This window comes from Dama dama, chromosome 13, assembly GCF_033118175.1.
Source record: "Dama dama isolate Ldn47 chromosome 13, ASM3311817v1, whole genome shotgun sequence".
NCBI classification, from domain to species: Eukaryota; Metazoa; Chordata; class Mammalia; order Artiodactyla; family Cervidae; genus Dama; species Dama dama.
Window position 1 is genome coordinate 7,249,253 of NC_083693.1, and position 18,406 is coordinate 7,267,658.

The window sequence follows — 18,406 nt, forward strand, 5'->3', positions numbered from 1 at the left end:
GGGATTCAGACATCCCTTCGTCTTGGGAGATGCAAGACGAGCCTGCATTCAATTCACTGCAAAGATGTCCCGCCTTACTTCGAGTCAGAGCATCTCGGTGTCCATTCTACTTGAGGCCACAAACTCAGGGTCCCTCTCACCTACCTGTAGCTGAGAGAAGCCTCCTCTTGAGGTGCTTGTGGAAAGTTGGTATTCCTCTTGAGTCGAAGCCAGGGACTAAGCTCTCATCTCGAGTTGATTTGGGGTCCACGGAGCCCTTTCGTGTTGCTCCAGTGACCTCAGGTTCCCTCTAGACTTGAGAGAGTGATCTTGGGTTTTCTCTGGAGTGCCATCAAGGAAATCAAGGCTCCTTTCACGTTTGATGTGGAACACGGAATTGCTCTGCATGCAGTGCAGGGGAATCGGGCATCATCTCGCGGCGAGGGGGAAGTCTCATGGTTTTTCTCGAGTTGCAGCCGGAACCTGGGGTATATTCTCGAGTTACGACGGGGAGGGCCCTTCCAGACACGTGTTTGTTCAGCGACGTCAGGACTCCTGCCTAGTTGCGAGGGACACTTCGGGATTCTCCTCGAGTCTTGGCATGGCAATTGTGACGCGTCTCCACGTGAGGCGGGAGACCCAGGGTCCCTTTCCAAGTGCCACACGGATCCTGGGACTCCTATCCATTTTCAAGGGGAGTCAGGCATCGTCTCCTTTGGAAGCATTGATCTCCATGGACCTCTCGAGTTTTCAAAGGATGTGAGGCCTCCGGTCACGATGAGGCGGAGAACTAAGTCTTTCTCTGTGGTCTCCACAGGGGATTCAGACATCCCTTCGTCTTGGGAGATGCAAGACGAGCCTGCATTCAATTCACTGCAGGGATATCCGGCCTTACTTCGAGTCAGAGCATCTCGGTGTCCATTCCACTTGAGGCCACAAACTCAGGGTCTCTCTCAAATAAATGTAGCTGAGAGAAGCCTACTCTTGAGGTGCTTGTGGAAAGTTGGTATTCCACTTGAGTTGAAGCCAGGGACTAAGCTCTCATCTCTAGTTGATTTCGGGTCCACGGAGCCCTTTCGTGTTGCTCCAGTGACCTCAGGATCCCTCTAGACTTGAGACAGTGATCTTGGGTTTTCTCTGGAGTGCCATCAAGGAAATCAAGGCTCCTTTCACGTTTGATGTGGAACACGGAATTGCTCTACACGCAGTGCAGGGGAATCGGGCCTCATCTCGCGGCGAGGGGGAAGTCTCATGGTTTTTCTCGAGTTGTGGCCGGAACCTAGGGTATATTCTCGAGTTACGACGGGGAGGGCCCTTCCAGACACGTGTTTGTTCAGCGACGTCAGGACTCCTGCCTAGGTGCGAAGGACACCTCGGGATTCTCCTCGAGTCTTGGCATGGCAATTGGGACGCGTCTCCAAGTGAATCGGGAACCAGGGTACCTTTCCACGTGCCACAGGGATCCAGGGACTCCTATCCATTTTCAAGAGGAGTCAGGCATCGTCTCCTTTGGAAGCATTGATCTCCGCACACCTGTCGAGTTTTCAAAGGATGTGAGGCCTCCGTTCGCGACGAGGCGGACGACTAAGTCTTTCTCTGTGGTCTACACCGGGGATTCAGACATCCCTTCGTCTTGGGAGATGCAAGACGAGCCTTCATTCAATTCACTGCAGGGATATCCGGCCTTACTTCGAGTCAGAGCATCTCAGTGTCCATTCCACTTGAGGCCACAATCTCAGGGTCCCTCTCACATACCTGTAGCTGAGAGAAGCCTCCTCTTGAGGTGCTCTTGGAAAGTTGGTATTCCTCTTGAGTCGAAGCCAGGGACTGAGCTCTCATCTCGAGTTGAATTGGGTTCCACGGAGCCCTTTCGAGTTGCTCCAGTGACCTCAGGATCCCTCTAGACTTGAGACAGTGATCTTGGGTTTTGTCTGGAGTGCCATCAAGGAAATCAAGGCTCCTTTCACGTTTGATGTGGAACACGGAATTGCTCTGCACGCAGTGCAGGGGAATCGGTCCTCATCTCGCGGTGAAGGGGAAATCTCATGGTTTTTCTCGAGTTGCGGCCGGAACCTGGGGTATATTCTCTAGTTACGACGGGGAGGGCCCTTCCAGACACGTGTTTGTTCAGCGATGTCAGGACTCCTGCCTAGGTGCGAGGGACACATCGGGATTCTCCTCGAGTCTTGGCATGGCAATTGGCACGCGTCTCCACGTGAGGCGGGAGACCCAGTGTCCCTTTCCACGTGCCACAGTGATCCTGGGACTCCTATCCATTTTCAAGAGGAGTCAGGCATCGTCTCCTTTGGAAGCATTGATCTCTGCAGACCTCTCGAGTTTTCAAAGGATGTGAGGCCTCCGGTCGCGATGAGGCCGAGAACTAGGACTTTCTCTGTGGTCTCCACAGGGGATTCAGACATTCCTTCGGCTTGGGAGATGCAAGACGAGCCTGCTTTCAATTCACTGCAGGGATATCCGGCCTTACTTCTAGTCAGAGCATCTCGTTGTCCATTCCACTTGAGGCCACAAACTCAGGGTCCCTCTCACATACCTGTAGCTGAGAGAAGCCTCCTCTTGAGGTGCTTGTGGAAAGTTGGTATTCCTCTTGAGTCGAAGCCAGGGACTAAGCTCTCATCTCGAGTAGATTTGGGGTCCACGGAGCCCTTTCGTGTTGCTCCAGTGACCTCAGGATCCCTCTAGACTTGAGACAGTGATCTTGGGTTTTCTCTGGAGTGCCATCAAGGAAATCAACGCTCCTTTCACGTTTGATGTGGAACACGGAATTGCTCTGCACGCAGTGCAGGGGAATCGGGTCTCATCTCGCGGCGAGGGTGAAGTCTCATGGTTTTTCTCCAGTTTCCGCCGGAACCTGGGTTATATTCTCGAGTTACGACGGGGAGGGCCCTTCCAGACACGTGTTTGTTCAGCGACGTCAGGACTCCTGCCTAGGTAAGAGGGACACCTCAGGATTCTCCTCGAGTCTTGGCATGGCAATTGGGATGCGTCTCCATGTGAGGTGGGAGACCCAGGGTCGCTTTCCACGTGCCACAGGGATCCTGGGACTCCTATCCATTTTCAAGAAGAGTCAGGCATCGTCTCCTTTGGAAGCATTGATCTCCGCAGACCTCTCGAGTTTTCAAAGGATGTGATGCCTCCGGTCTCGATGAGGCGAATGACTAGGTTTCTCTGTCGTCTCCAAAGGGAATTCAGACATCCCTTCGTCTTGGGAGATGCAAGACGAGCCTGCATTCAATTCACTGCAGGGATATCCGGCGTTACTTTGAGTCAGAGCATCTCGGTGTCCATTCCACTTGAGGCCACAAACTCAGGGTCCCTCTCACATACCTGTAGCTGACAGAAGCCTCCTTTGAGGTGCTTGTGGAAAGTTGGTATTCCTCTTGAATCGAAGCCAGGGACTAAGTTCTCATCTCGAGTTGATTTGAGGTCCACGGAGCCCTTTCGTGTTGCTCCAGTGACCTCAGGATCCCTCTAGACTTGAGACAGTGATCTTGGGTTTTCTCTGGAGTGCCATCGAGGAAATCAAGGCTCCTTTCACGTTTGATGTGGAACACGAAATTGCTCTGCACGCAGTGCAGGGGAATCGGGCCTCATCTCGAGGCGAAGCAGAAGTCTCATGGTTTTTCTCGAGTTGCGGGCGGAACCTGGGGTATATTCTCGAGTTATGACGGGGAGGGCCCTTCCAGACACGTGTTTGTTCAGCGACGTCAGCCCTCCTGCCTAGGTGCGAGGGACACCTCGGGATTCTCCTCGAGTCTTGGCATGGCAATTGGGATGCGTCTCCACGTGAGGCGGGAGACCCAGGGTCCCTTTCCAACCTCCACAGAGATCCTGGGACTCCTATCCATTTTCAAGAGGAGTCAGGCATCGTCTCCTTTGGAAGCATTGATCTCCGCGGACCTCTCGACTTTTCAAAGGATGTGAGGCCTCCGGTCGCGATGAGGCGGAGGACTAGGTCTTTCTCTGTGGTCTCCACTGGGGATTCAGACATCCCTTCGTCTTGGGAGATGCAAGACGAGCCTGCATTCAATTCACTGCAAAGATGTCCCGCCTTACTTCGAGTCAGAGCATCTCGGTGTCCATTCTACTTGAGGCCACAAACTCAGGGTCCCTCTCACCTACCTGTAGCTGAGAGAAGCCTCCTCTTGAGGTGCTTGTGGAAAGTTGGTATTCCTCTTGAGTCGAAGCCAGGGACTAAGCTCTCATCTCGAGTTGATTTGGGGTCCACGGAGCCCTTTCGTGTTGCTCCAGTGACCTCAGGTTCCCTCTAGACTTGAGAGAGTGATCTTGGGTTTTCTCTGGAGTGCCATCAAGGAAATCAAGGCTCCTTTCACGTTTGATGTGGAACACGGAATTGCTCTGCATGCAGTGCAGGGGAATCGTGCATCATCTCGCGGCGAGGGGGAAGTCTCATGGTTTTTCTCGAGTTGCAGCCGGAACCTGGGGTATATTCTCGAGTTACGACGGGGAGGGCCCTTCCAGACACGTGTTTGTTCAGCGACGTCAGGACTCCTGCCTAGTTGCGAGGGACACTTCGGGATTCTCCTCGAGTCTTGGCATGGCAATTGTGACGCGTCTCCACGTGAGGCGGGAGACCCAGGGTCCCTTTCCAAGTGCCACACGGATCCTGGGACTCCTATCCATTTTCAAGAGGAGTCAGGCATCGTCTCCTTTGGAAGCATTGATCTCCATGGACCTCTCGAGTTTTCAAAGGATGTGAGGCCTCCGGTCACGATGAGGCGGAGAACTAAGTCTTTCTCTGTGGTCTCCACAGGGGATTCAGACATCCCTTCGTCTTGGGAGATGCAAGACGAGCCTGCATTCAATTCACTGCAGGGATATCCGGCCTTACTTCGAGTCAGAGCATCTCGGTGTCCATTCCACTTGAGGCCACAAACTCAGGGTCTCTCTCAAATAAATGTAGCTGAGAGAAGCCTACTCTTGAGGTGCTTGTGGAAAGTTGGTATTCCACTTGAGTTGAAGCCAGGGACTAAGCTCTCATCTCTAGTTGATTTCGGGTCCACGGAGCCCTTTCGTGTTGCTCCAGTCACCTCAGGATCCCTCTAGACTTGAGACAGTGATCTTGGGTTTTCTCTGGAGTGCCATCAAGGAAATCAAGGCTCCTTTCACGTTTGATGTGGAACACGGAATTGCTCTACACGCAGTGCAGGGGAATCGGGCCTCATCTCGCGGCGAGGGGGAAGTCTCATGGTTTTTCTCGAGTTGTGGCTGGAACCTAGGGTATATTCTCGAGTTACGACGTGGAGGGCCCTTCCAGACACGTGTTTGTTCAGCGACGTCAGGACTCCTGCCTAGGTGCGAAGGACACCTCGGGATTCTCCTCGAGTCTTGGCATGGCAATTGGGACGCGTCTCCAAGTGAATCGGGAACCAGGGTACCTTTCCACGTGCCACAGGGATCCAGGGACTCCTATCCATTTTCAAGAGGAGTCAGGCATCGTCTCCTTTGGAAGCATTGATCTCCGCACACCTGTCGAGTTTTCAAAGGATGTGAGGCCTCCGTTCGCGACGAGGCGGACGACTAAGTCTTTCTCTGTGGTCTCCACCGGGGATTCAGACATCCCTTCGTCTTGGGAGATGCAAGACGAGCCTTCATTCAATTCACTGCAGGGATATCCGGCCTTACTTCGAGTCAGAGCATCTCAGTGTCCATTCCACTTGAGGCCACAAACTCAGGGTCCCTCTCACATACCTGTAGCTGAGAGAAGCCTCCTCTTGAGGTGCTTGTGGAAAGTTGGTATTCCTCTTGAGTCGAAGCCAGGGACTAAGATCTCATCTCGAGTAGATTTGGGGTCCACGGAGCCCTTTCGTGTTGCTCCAGTGACCTCAGGATCCCTCTAGACTTGAGACAGTGATCTTGGGTTTTCTCTGGAGTGCCATCAAGGAAATCAAGGCTCCTTTCACGTTTGATGTGGAACACGGAATTGCTCTGCACGCAGTGCAGGGGAATCGGGTCTCATCTCGCGGCGAGGGTGAAGTCTCATGGTTTTTCTCGAGTTGCGGGCGGAACCTGGGGTATATTCTCGAGTTACGACGGGGAGGGCCCTTCCAGACACGTGTTTGTTCAGCGACGTCAGGACTCCTGCCTAGGTAAGAGGGACACCTCAGGATTCTCCTCGAGTCTTGGCATGGCAATTGGGATGCGTCTCCACGTGAGGTGGGAGACCCAGGGTCGCTTTCCACGTGCCACAGGGATCCTGGGACTCCTATCCATTTTCAAGAAGAGTCAGGCATCGTCTCCTTTGGAAGCATTGATCTCCGCAGACCTCTCGAGTTTTCAAAGGATGTGATGCCTCCGGTCTCGATGAGGCGAATGACTAGGTTTCTCTGTCGTCTCCACAGGGAATTCAGACATCCCTTCGTCTTGGGAGATGCAAGACGAGCCTGCATTCAATTCACTGCAGGGATATCCGGCGTTACTTTGAGTCAGAGCATCTCGGTGTCCATTCCACTTGAGGCCACAAACTCAGGGTCCCTCTCACATACCTGTAGCTGACAGAAGCCTCCTTTGAGGTGCTTGTGGAAAGTTGGTATTCCTCTTGAATCGAAGCCAGGGACTAAGTTCTCATCTCGAGTTGATTTGGGGTCCACGGAGCCCTTTCGTGTTGCTCCAGTGACCTCAGGATCCCTCTAGACTTGAGACAGTGATCTTGGGTTTTCTCTGCAGTGCCATCGAGGAAATCAAGGCTCCTTTCACGTTTGATGTGGATCACGAAATTGCTCTGCACGCAGTGCAGGGGAATCGGGCCTCATCTCGAGGCGAGGCAGAAGTCTCATGGTTTTTCTCGAGTTGCGGGCGGAACCTGGGGTATATTCTCGAGTTATGACGGGGAGGGCCCTTCCAGACACGTGTTTGTTCAGCGACGTCAGCCCTCCTGCCTAGGTGCGAGGGACACCTCGGGATTCTCCTCGAGTCTTGGCATGGTAATTGGGACTCATCTCCACTTGAGACGGGAGACCCAGGGTCCCTTTGAACTTGCCTCAGGGATCCTGGGACTCCTATCCATTTTCAAGAGGAGTCAGGCATCGTCTCCTTTGGAAGCATTGATCTCCACGGACCTCTCGAGTTTTCCAAGGATGTGAGGCCTCCGGTCGCGATGAGGCGGAGGACTAGGTCTTTCTCTGTCGTGTCCACAGGGGATTCAGACATCCCTTCATCTTGGGAGATGCAAGACGTGCCTGCATTCAATTCACTGCAGGGATATCTGGCCGTACTTCGAGTCAGAGCATCTCGGTGTCCATTCCACTTGAGGCAACAAACTCAGGGTCCCTCTCACATTCCTGTACCAGAGAGAAGCCCTCTCTTTAGGTGCTTGTGGAAAGTTGGTATTCCTCTTGAGTCGAAGCCAGGGACTAAGCTCTCATCTCGAGTTGATTTGGGGTCCACGGAGCCCTTTCGTGTTGCTCCAGTGACCTCAGGATCCCTCTCGACTTGAGACAGTGATCTTGGGTTGTCTCTGGAGTGCCATCAAGGAAATCAAGGCTCCTTTCATGTTTGATGTGGAACACGGAATAGCTCTTCACGCAGTGCAGGCGAATCGGGCCTCATTTCGCGGCGAGGAGGAAGTCTCATGGTTTTTCTCGAGTTGCGGCCGGAACCTGGGGTATATTCTCGAGTCACGACGGGGAGGGCCCTTCCAGACACGTGTTTGTTCAGCGACGTCAGGACTCCTGCCTAGGTGCGAGGGACACCTTGGGATTCTCCTCGAGTCTTGGCATGGCAATTGGGACGCGTCTCCACATGAGGCGGGAGACCCAGGGTCCCTTTCCACGTGCCACAGGGATCCTGGGATTCCTATCCATTTTCAAGAGGAGTCAGGCATCGTCTCCTTTGGAAGCATTGATCTCCGCAGACCTCTCGAGTTTTCAAAGGATGTGAGGCCCTCGGTCGCGATGAGGCGGAGGACTAGGTCTTTCTCTGTGGTCTCCACAAGGGATTCAGACATCCCTTCGTCTTAGGAGAGGCAAGATGAGCCTACATTCAATTCACTGCAGGGATATCTGGCCGTACTTCGAGTCAGAGCATCTCGGTGTCCATTCCACTTGAGGCCACAAACTCAGGGTCCCTCTCACATTCCTGTAGCTGAGAGAAGCCTCCACTTCAGGTGCTTGTGGAAAGTTGGTATTCCTCTTGATTCGAAGCCAGGGACTAAGCTCTCATCTCGAGTTGATTTGGGTTCCACAGAGCCCTTTCGTGTTGCTCCAGTGACCTCAGGATCCCTCTAGACTTGAGACAGTGATCTTGGGTTTTCTCTGGAGTGCCATCAAGGAAATCAAGGCTCCTTTCACGTTTGATGTGGAACACGGAATTGCTCTGCACGCAGTGCACGGGAATCGGGCCTCATCTGGCGGCGAGGGGGAAGTCTCATGGTTTTTCTAGAGTTGCGGCCGGAACCTGTGGTATATTCTCGAGTTACGACGGGGAGGGAAATTCCAGAAAGGTGTTTGTTCAGCAACGTCAGGACTCCAGCCTAGGTGCGAGGGACACCTCGGGATTCTCCTCGAGTTTTGGCATGGCAATTGGGACGCGTATCCACGTGAGGCGGGAGACCCAGGGTCCCTTTCCACGTGCCACAGGGATCCTGGGACTCCTATTCATTTTCAAGAGGAGTCAGGCATCGTCTCCTTTGTAAGCATTGATCTCCGCAGACCTCTCGAATTTTCAAAGGATGTGAGGCCTCCGGTCGCGATGAGGCGGAGAGCTAGGTCTTTCTCTGTGGTCTCCACAGGGGATTCAGACATCCCTTCGTCTTGGGAGATGCAAGACGAGCCTGCATTCAATTCACTGCAGGGATATCCGGCCTTACTTCGAGTCAGAGCATCTCGGTGTCCATTCCACTTGAGGCCACAAACTCAGGGTCCCTCTCACTTACCTGTAGCTGGGAGAAGCATCCTCTTTAGGTCCTTGTGGAAAGTTGGTATTCCTCTTGAGTCGAAGCCAGGGACTAAGTTCTCATCTCGAGTTGATTTGGGGTCCACGGAGCCCTTTCCTGTTGCTCCAGTGACCTCAGGATCCCTCTAGAATTGAGACAGTGATCTTGGGTTTTCTCTGGAGTGCCATCGAGGAAATCAAGGCTCCTTTCACGTTTGATGTGGAACACCTAAATGCTCTGCACGCAGTGCAGGGGAATCGGGCCTCAACTCGCGGCGAGGGGGAAGTCTCATGGTTTTTCTCGAGTTGCGGCCGGAACCTGGGGTATATTCTCGAGTTATGACGGGGAGGGCCCTTCCAGACTCGTGTTTGTTCAGCGACGTCAGCCCTCCTGCCTAGGTGCGAGGGACACCTCGGGATTCTCCATGAGTCTTGGCATGGCAGTTGGGAAGCGTCTCCACGTGCGGCGGGAGACCCAGGGTCCCTTTCCACGTGCCACACGGATCCTGGGACTCCTATATATTTTCAAGATGAGTCAGGCATGGTCTCCTTTGGAAACATTGATCTCTGCAGACCTCTCGAGTTTTCAAAGGATGTGAGGCCTCCGGTCACGATGAGGCGGAGGATTAGGTCTTTCTCTGTGGTCTCCAGAGGGGATTCAGACATTCCATCGTCTTGGGAGATGCAAGACGAGCCTGCATTCAATTCACTGCAGGGATATCCGGCCTTACTTCGAGTCAGAGCATCTCAGGGTCCATTGCACTTGAGCCCACAAACTCAGGTCCCCTCACAAACCTGTAGCTGAGAGAAGCCTCCTCTTGAGGTGCTTGTGGAAAGTTGGTATTCCTCTTGAGTCGAAGCCAGGGACTAAGCTCTCATCTCGAGTTGATTTGTGGTCCACGGAGTCCTTTCGTGTTGCTCCAGTGACCTCAGGATCCCTCTAGACTTGAGACAGTGATCTTGGGTTTTCGCTGGAGTGCCATCAAGGAAATCAAGGCTCCTTTCACGTTTGATGTGGAACACGGAATTGCTCTGCACGCAGTGCAGGGGAATCGGGTCTCAACTCGCGGCGAGGGGGAAATCTCATTGTTTTTCTCGAGTTTCGGCCGGAACCTGTGGTATATTCTCGAGTTACGACGGGGAGGGCCCTTCCAGACACCTGTTTGTTCAGCGACGTCAGGACACCTGCCTAGGTGGAGGGACAACTCGGGATTCTCCTCGAATCTTTTCATGGCAATTGGGACGCGTCTCCACGTTAGCCGGAAGACCCAGGGTCCCTTTCCAAGTGCCACAGGGATCCTGGGACTGCTATCCATTTTCAAGAGGAGTCAGGCTTCGTCTCCTTTGGAAGCATTGATCTCCAAAGACCTCTAGAGTTTTCAAAGGATGAGAGGCCTCCGGTCGCGATGAGGCGGATGACTAGGTCTTTCTCTGTCGTCTCCACCGGGGATTCAGACATCCCTTTGTCTTGGGAGATGCAAGACGAGCCTGCATTCAATTCACTGCAGGGATATCCGGTCTTACTTCGAGTCAGAGCATCTCGGTGTCCATTCCACTTGAGGCCACAAACGCAGGGGCCCTCTCACATACCTGTAGCTGAGAGAAGCCTCCTCTTGAGGTGCTTGTGGAAAGTTGGTATTCCTCTTGTGTCGAAGCCAGGGACTAAGCTCTCATCTCGAGTTGATTTGGGGTCCACGGAGCCCTTTCGTGTTGCTCCAGTGACCTCAGGATCCCTCTAGACTTGAGACAGTGATCTTGGGTTTTCTCTCGAGTGCCATCAAGGAAGTCAAGGCTCCTTTCATTTTTGATGTGGAATACGGAATTGCTCTGCACGCAGGGCAGGGGAATCGGGCCTCATCTCGCATCGAGAGGAAAGTCTCACGGTTTTTCTCGAGTTGTGGCCGGAACCTGGGGTATATTCTCAAGTTACGACGGGGAGGGCCCTTCCAAACACGTGTTTGTTCAGCGACGTCAGGACTCCTGCCTACGTGCGTGGGACACCTCGGGACTCTCCTTGAGTCTTGGCATGCAATTGGGACGCGTCTCCACGTTAGGCGGCAGACCCAGTGTCCCTTTCCACGTGCCACAGTGATCCTGGGACTCCTATCCATTTTCAAGAGGAGTCAGGCATCGTCTCCTTTGGAAGCATTGATCTCTGCAGACCTCTCGAGTTTACAAAGGATGTGAGGCCTCCGGTCACGATGAGGCGGAGGACTAGGTCTTTCTCTGTGGTCTCCACAGGGGATTCAGACATCCCTTCGTCTTGGGAGATGCAAGACGAGCCTGCATTCAATTCACTGCAGGGATATGCGGCCTTTCTTCGTGTCAGAGCATCTCGGTGTTCAATGCACTTGAGGCCACAAACTCAGGGTCCCTCTCACAAACCTGTAACTGAGAGAAGCCTCCTCTTTAGGTGCTTGTGGAAAGTTGGTATTCCTCTTGATTCGAAGCCAGGGACTAAGCTCTCATCTCGAGTTGATTTGGGGTCCACGGAGCCCTTTCGTGTTGCTCCAGTGACCTCAGGATCCCTCTAGACTTGAGACAGTGATCTTGGGTTTTCTCTGGAGTGCCATCAAGGAAATCAAGCCTCCTTTCACGTTTGATTTGGATCACGGAATTGCTCTGCATGCTGTGCAGGGGAATCGGGCCTCAACTCGCGGCGAGGTGGAAATCTCATGGTTTTTCTCGAGTTGCGGCCGGAACCTGGGGTATATTCTCGAGTTACGACGGGGAGGACCCTTCCTGACACGTTTTTGTTCAGCGACGTCAGGACTCCTGCCTACGTGCGAGGGACACCTCGGGATACTCCTCGAGTCTTGGCATGGCAATTGGGACGCGTCTCCACATGAGGCGGGAGACCCAGGGTCCCTTTCCACGTGCCAGAGGGATCCTGGGACTCCTATCCATTTTCAAGAGGAGTCAGGCATTGTCTCCTTTGGAAGCATTGATCTCCGCGTCCCTCTCGAGTTTTCAAAGAATGTGAGGCCTCCGGTCGCGATGAGGCGGAGAACTAGGTCTTTCTCTGTGGTCTCCACAGGGGATTCAGACATCCGTTCGTCTTGGGAGATGCAAGACGAGCCTGCATTCAATTCACTGCAGGGATATCCGGCCTTACTTCGAGTCAGAGCATCTCGGTGTCCATTGCACTTGAGGCCACATACTCAGGGTCCCTCTCACAAACGTGTAGCTGAGAGAAGCCTCCTCTTGAGGTGCTTGTTTAAAGTTGGTATTCCTCTTGAGTCGAAGCCAGGGACTAAGCTCTCATCTCGAGTTGATTTGGGGTCCACGGAGCGCTTTCGTGTTGCTCCAGTGACCTCAGGATCCCTCTAGACTTGAGACAGTGATCTTGGGTTTTCTGTGGAGTGCCATTAAGGAAATCAAGGCTCCTTTCACGTTTGATGTGGAATACGGAATTGCTCTGCATGCAGTGCAGGGGAATTGGGCCTCAACTCGCGGCGTGGGGGAAATCTCATGGTTTTTCTCGAGTTGCGGCCGGAACCTGGGGTATATTCTCGAGTTACGACGGGGAGGGCCCTTCCAGACACGTGTTTGTTCAGCGACGTCAGGACTCCTGCCTAGGTGCGAGGGACACCTCGGGATTCTCCACGAGTCTTGGCATGTCAATTGGGACGCGTCTCCAAATGAGGCGGGAGACCCAGTGTGCCTTTCCACGTGCCACAGGGATCCTGGGACTCCTATCCATTTTCAAGAGGAGTCAGGCATCGTCTCATTTGGAAGCATTGATCTCCGCGGACCTCTCCAGTTTTCAAAGGATGTGAGGCCTCCGTTCGCGATGAGGCGGAGAACTAGGTCTTTCTCTGTGTTCTCCACAGGGTATTAAGACATCCCTTCGTCTTGACAGATGCAAGACGAGCCTGCATTCAAATCACTGCAGGGGTATCTGTCCTTACTTCGAGTCAGAGCATCTCGGTGTCCATTCCACTTGAGGCCACAAACTCAGGGTCCCTCTCACATACCTGTAGCTGAGAGAAGCCTCCTCTTGAGGTGCTTGTTTAAAGTTGGTATTCCTCTTGAGTCGAAGCCAGGGACTAAGCTCTCATCTCGAGTTGATTTGGGGTCCATGGATCCCTTTCGTGTTGCTACAGTGACCTCAGGATCCCTCTAGACTTGAGACAGTGATCTTGGGTTTTCTCTGGAGTGCCATCAAGGAAATCAAGGCTCCTTTCACGTTTGATGTGGAATACGGAATTGCTCTGCACGCAGGGCAGGGGAGTCGGGCCTCATCTCGCGTCGAGTGGGAAGTCTCATGGTTTTTCTCGAGTTGCGGCCAGAACCTGGGGTATATTCTCAAGTTACGACGGGGCAGGCCCTTCCAAACACGTGTTTGTTCAGCGACGTCAGGACTCCTGCCTAGGTGCGAGGGAAACCTCGGGATTCTCCTTGAGTCTTGGCATGGCAATTGGGATGCGTCTCCACGTGAGGCGGGAGACCCAGTGTCCCTTTCCACATGCCAAAGTGATCCTGGGACTACTATCCATTTTCAAGAGGAGTCAGGCATCGTCTCCTTTGGAAGCATTGATCTCTGCAGATCTCTCGAGTTTTCAAAGGATGTGAGGCCTCCGGTCACGATGAGGCGGAGGACTAGGTCTTTCTCTGTGGTCTCCACAGGGGATTCAGACATCCCTTCGTCTTGGGAGATGCAAGACGAGCCTGCATTCAATTCACTGCAGGGATATGCGGCCTTATTTCGTGTCAGAGCATCTCGGTGTCCATTGCACTTGAGGCCACAAACTCAGGGTCCCTCTCACATACCTGTAGCTGAGAGAAGCCTCCTCTTGAGGTGCTTGTGGAAAGTTGGTATTCCTCTTGAGTCGAAGCCAGGGACTAAGCTCTCATCTCGAGTTGATTTGGGGTCCACGGAGCCCTTTCGTGTTGCTCCAGTGACCTCAGGATCCCTCTAGACTTGAGACAGTGATCTTGGGTTTTCTCTGGAGTGCCATCAAAGAAATCAAGGCTCCTTTCACGTTTGATGTGGAACACGGAATTGCTCTGCATGCAGTGCAAGGGAATCGGGCCTCAACTCGCGGCGAGGGGGAAGTCTCATGGTTTTTCTCGAGTTGCGGCCGGAACCTGGGGTATATTCTCGAGTTACGACGGGGAGGGCCCTTCCAGACACGTGTTTGTTCAGTGACGTCAGGACTCCTGCCTAGTTGCGAGGGACACCTCGGGATTCTCCTCGAGTCTTGGCATGGCAATTGGGCCGCGTCTCACGTGAGGCGGGAGACCCAGGGTCCCTTTCCACGTGCCACAGGGATCCTGGGACTCCTATCCATTTTCAAGAGGAGTCAGGCATCGTCTCCTTTGGAAGCATTGATCTCCGCGGACCTCTCGAGTTTTCAAAGGATGTGAGGCCTCCGGTCGCGATGAGGCGGAGAGCTAGGTCTTTCTCTGTCGTCTCCACAGGGGATTAAAACATCCCTTCGTCTTGACAAATGCAAGACGAGCCTGAATTCAAATCACTGCAGGGATATCTGTCCTTACTTCGAGTCAGAGCATCTCGGTTTCCATTCCACTCGAGGCCACAAGCTCAGGGTCCCTCTCACATACCTGTAGCTGAGAGAAGCGTCCTCTTGAGGTGCTTGTGGAAAGTTGGTATTCCTCTTGAGTCGAAGCCAGGGACTAAGCTCTCATCTCGAGTTGATTTGGGGTCCACGGAGCCCTTTCGTGTTGCTCCAGTGACCTCAGGATCCCTCTAGACTTGAGACAGTGATCTTGGGTTTTCTCTGGAGTGCCATCAAAGAAATCAAGGCTCCTTTCACGTTTGATGTGGAACACGGAAGTGCTCTGCATGCAGTGCAAGGGAATCGGGCCTCAACTCGCGGCGAGGGGGAAGTCTCATGGTTTTTCTCGAGTTGCGGCCGGAACCTGGGGTATATTCTCGAGTTACGACGGGGAGGGCCCTTCCAGACACGTGTTTGTTCAGTGACGTCAGGACTCCTGCCTAGTTGCGAGGGACACCTCGGGATTCTCCTCGAGTCTTGGCATGGCAATTGGGCCGCGTCTCACGTGAGGCGGGAGACCCAGGGTCCCTTTCCACGTGCCACAGGGATCCTGGGACTCCTATCCATTTTCAAGAGGAGTCAGGCATCGTCTCCTTTGGAAGCATTGATCTCCGCGGACCTCTCGAGTTTTCAAAGGATGTGAGGCCTCCGGTCGCAATGAGGCGGAGAGCTAGGTCTTTCTCTGTCGTCTCCACAGGGGATTAAAACATCCCTTCGTCTTGACAAATGCAAGACGAGCCTGAATTCAAATCACTGCAGGGATATCTGTCCTTACTTCGAGTCAGAGCATCTCGGTTTCCATTCCACTCGAGGCCACAAGCTCAGGGTCTCTCTCACATACCTTTAGCTGAGAGTAGCCTCCTCCTGAGGTGCTTGTGGAAAGTTGGTATTCCTCTTGAGTCGAAGCCAGGGAATAAGTTCTCATCTCGAGTTGATTTGGGGTCCACGGAACCCTTTCGTGTTGCTCCAGTGTCCTCAGAATCCCTCTAGACTAGAGACAGTGATCTTGGGTTTTCACTGGAGTGCCATCAAGGAAATCAAGGCTCCTTTCTCGTTTGATGTGGAACGCGGAATTGCTCTGCACGCAGTGCAGGGGAATCGGGACTCATCTCGCGGCGAGGGGGAAGTCTCATGGTTTTTTTCGATTTGCGGCCGGAACCTGGGGTATATTCTCGAGTTACGACGGGGAGGGCCCTTCCAGACACGTTTTTGTTCAGCGACGTCAGGACTCCTGCCTAGGTGCGAGGGACACCTCGGAATTCTCCTCGTGTCTTGACATGGCAATTGGGACACGTCTCCACATGAGGCGGGAGACCCAGGGTCCCTTTCCACGTGCCACAGGGATCCTGGGACTCCTATCCATTTTCAAGAGGAGTCAGGCATTGTCTCCTTTGGAAGCATTGATCTCCGCGGACCTCTCGAGTTTTCCAAGAATGTGAGGCCTCCGGTCGCGATGAGGCGGAGAACTAGGTCTTTCTCTGTGGTCTCCACAGGGGATTCAGACATCCCTTTGTCTTGGGAGATGCAAGACGAGCCTGCATTCACTTCACTGCAGGGATATCCGGCCTTACTTCGAGTCAGAGCATCTCGGTGTCCATTCGATTTGAGGCCACAAACTCAGGGTCCCTCTCACCTACCTGTAGCTGAGAGAAGCCTCCTCTTGAGGTGCTTTTGGAAAGTTGGTATTCCTCTTGAGTCGAAGCCAGGGACTAAGCTCTCATCTCGAGTTGATATGGGGTCCAGTGAGCCCTTTCGTGTTGCTCCAGTGACCTCAGGATCCCTCTAGACTTGAGACAGTGATCTTGGGTTTTCTCTGGAGTGCCATCAAGGAAATCAAGGCTCCTTTCACGTTTGATGTGGAACACGGAATTGCTCTGCACGCAGTGCAGGGGAATCGGGCCTCATCTCGCGGCGAGGGGGAAGTCTCATGGTTTTTCTCGAGTTGAGGCCGGAACCTGGGGTATATTCTCGAGTTACGACGGGGAGGGCCCTTCCAGACACGTGTTTGTTCAGCGACGTCAGGACACCTGCCTAGGTGCGAGGGACACCTCGGGATTCTCCTCGAGTCTTGGCATGGCAATTGGGACGCGTCTCCACGTGAGGCGGGAGACCCAGGGTCCCTTTCCACGTGCCACAGGGATCCTGGGACTCCTATCCATTTTCAAGAGGAGTCAGGCATCGTCTCCTTTGGAAGCATTGATCTCCACGGACCTCTCGAGTTTTCAAAAAATGTGAGGCCTCCGGTCGCGATGAGGCAGATAACTAGGTCTTTCTCTGTGGTCTCCACAGGGGATTCAGACATCCCTTCGTCTTGGGAGATGCAAGACGAGCCTGCATTCAATTCACTGCAGGGATATCCGGCCTTACTTCGAGTCAGAGCATCTCGGTGTCCATTCCACTTGAGGCCACAAACTCAGCGTCCCTCTCACCTACCTGTAGCTGAGAGAAGCCTCCTCTTGAGGTGCTTTTGGAAAGTTGGTATTCCTCTTGAGTCGAAGCCAGGGACTAAGCTCTCATCTCGAGTTGATTTGGGGTCCAGTGAGCCCTTTCGTGTTGCTCCAGTGTTCTCAGGATCCCTCTAGACTTGAGACAGTGATCTTGGGTTTTCTCTGGAGTGCCATCAAGGAAATCAAGGCTCCTTTCACGTTTAATGTGGAACACGGAATTGCTCTGCACGCAGTGCAGGGGAATCGGACCTCATCTCGGGGCGAGGGGGAAGTCTCATGGTTTTTCTAGAGTTGCGGCCGGAACCTGGGGTATATTCTCGAGTTACAACGGGGAGGGCCCTTCGAGACACGTGTTTGTTCAGCGACCTCAGGACTCCTGCCTAGGTGCGAGGGACAACTCGGGATTCTCCTCGAATCTTGGCATTGCAATTGGGACGTGTCTCCACGTGAGGCGGGAGACCCAGGGTCCCTTTCCACGTGCCACAGGGATCCTGGGACTCCTATCCATTTTCAAGAGGAGTCAGGCATCGTCTCCTTTGGAAGCATTGATCTCCACGGACCTCTCGAGTTTTCAAAGGATGTGAGGCCTCTGGTCGTGATGAGGCGGAGAATTAGGTCTTTCTCTGTCGTCTCCACATTGGATTCAGACATCCCTTCTTCTTGGGAGATGCAAGACGAGCCTGCATTCAATACACTATAGGGATATCCGGCCTTACTTCGAGTCAGAGCATCTCAGTGTCCATTCCACTTGAGGCCACAAACTCAGGGTCCCTCTCACATACCTGTAGCTGAGAGAAGGCTCCAATTGAGGTGCTTGTGGAAAGTTGGTATTCCTCTTGAGTCGAAGCCAGGGAATAAGCTCTCATCACGGGTTGATTTGGGGTCCACGGAGCCCTTTGGTGTTGCTCCAGTGACCTCAGGATCCCTCTAGACTTGAGACAGTGATCTTGGGTTTTCTCTGGAGTGCCATCAAGGAAATCAAGGCTCCTTTCACGTTTAATGTGGAACACGGAATTGCTCTGCACGCAGTGCAGGGGAATCGGACCTCATCTCGCGGCGAGGGGGAAGTCTCATGGTTTTTCTCGAGTTCTGGCCTGGAACCTGGGGTATATTCTCGAGTTACGACGGGGAGGGCCCTTCCAGACACGTGTTTGTTCAGCGACATCAGGACTCCTGCCTAGGTGCGAGGGACACCTCGGGATTCTCCTCGACTCTTGGCATGGCAATTGGGACGCGTCTCCACGTGAGGCGGGAGACCCAGTGTCCCTTTCAACGTGCCACAGGGATCCTGGGACTCCTATCTATTTTCAAGAGGAGACAGGCATCGTCTCCTTTGGAAGCATTGATCTCGCGGACCTCTCATGTTTTCAAAGGATGTGAGGCCTCCGGTCGCGTTGAGGCGGAGGACTAGGTCTTTCTCTGTGGTCTCCACAGGGGATTCAGACATCCCTTCGTCTTGGGAGATGCAAGACGAGCCTGCACTCAATTCACTGCAGGGATATCCGGGCTTACTTCGAGTCAGAGCATCTCGGTGTCCATTCCACTTGA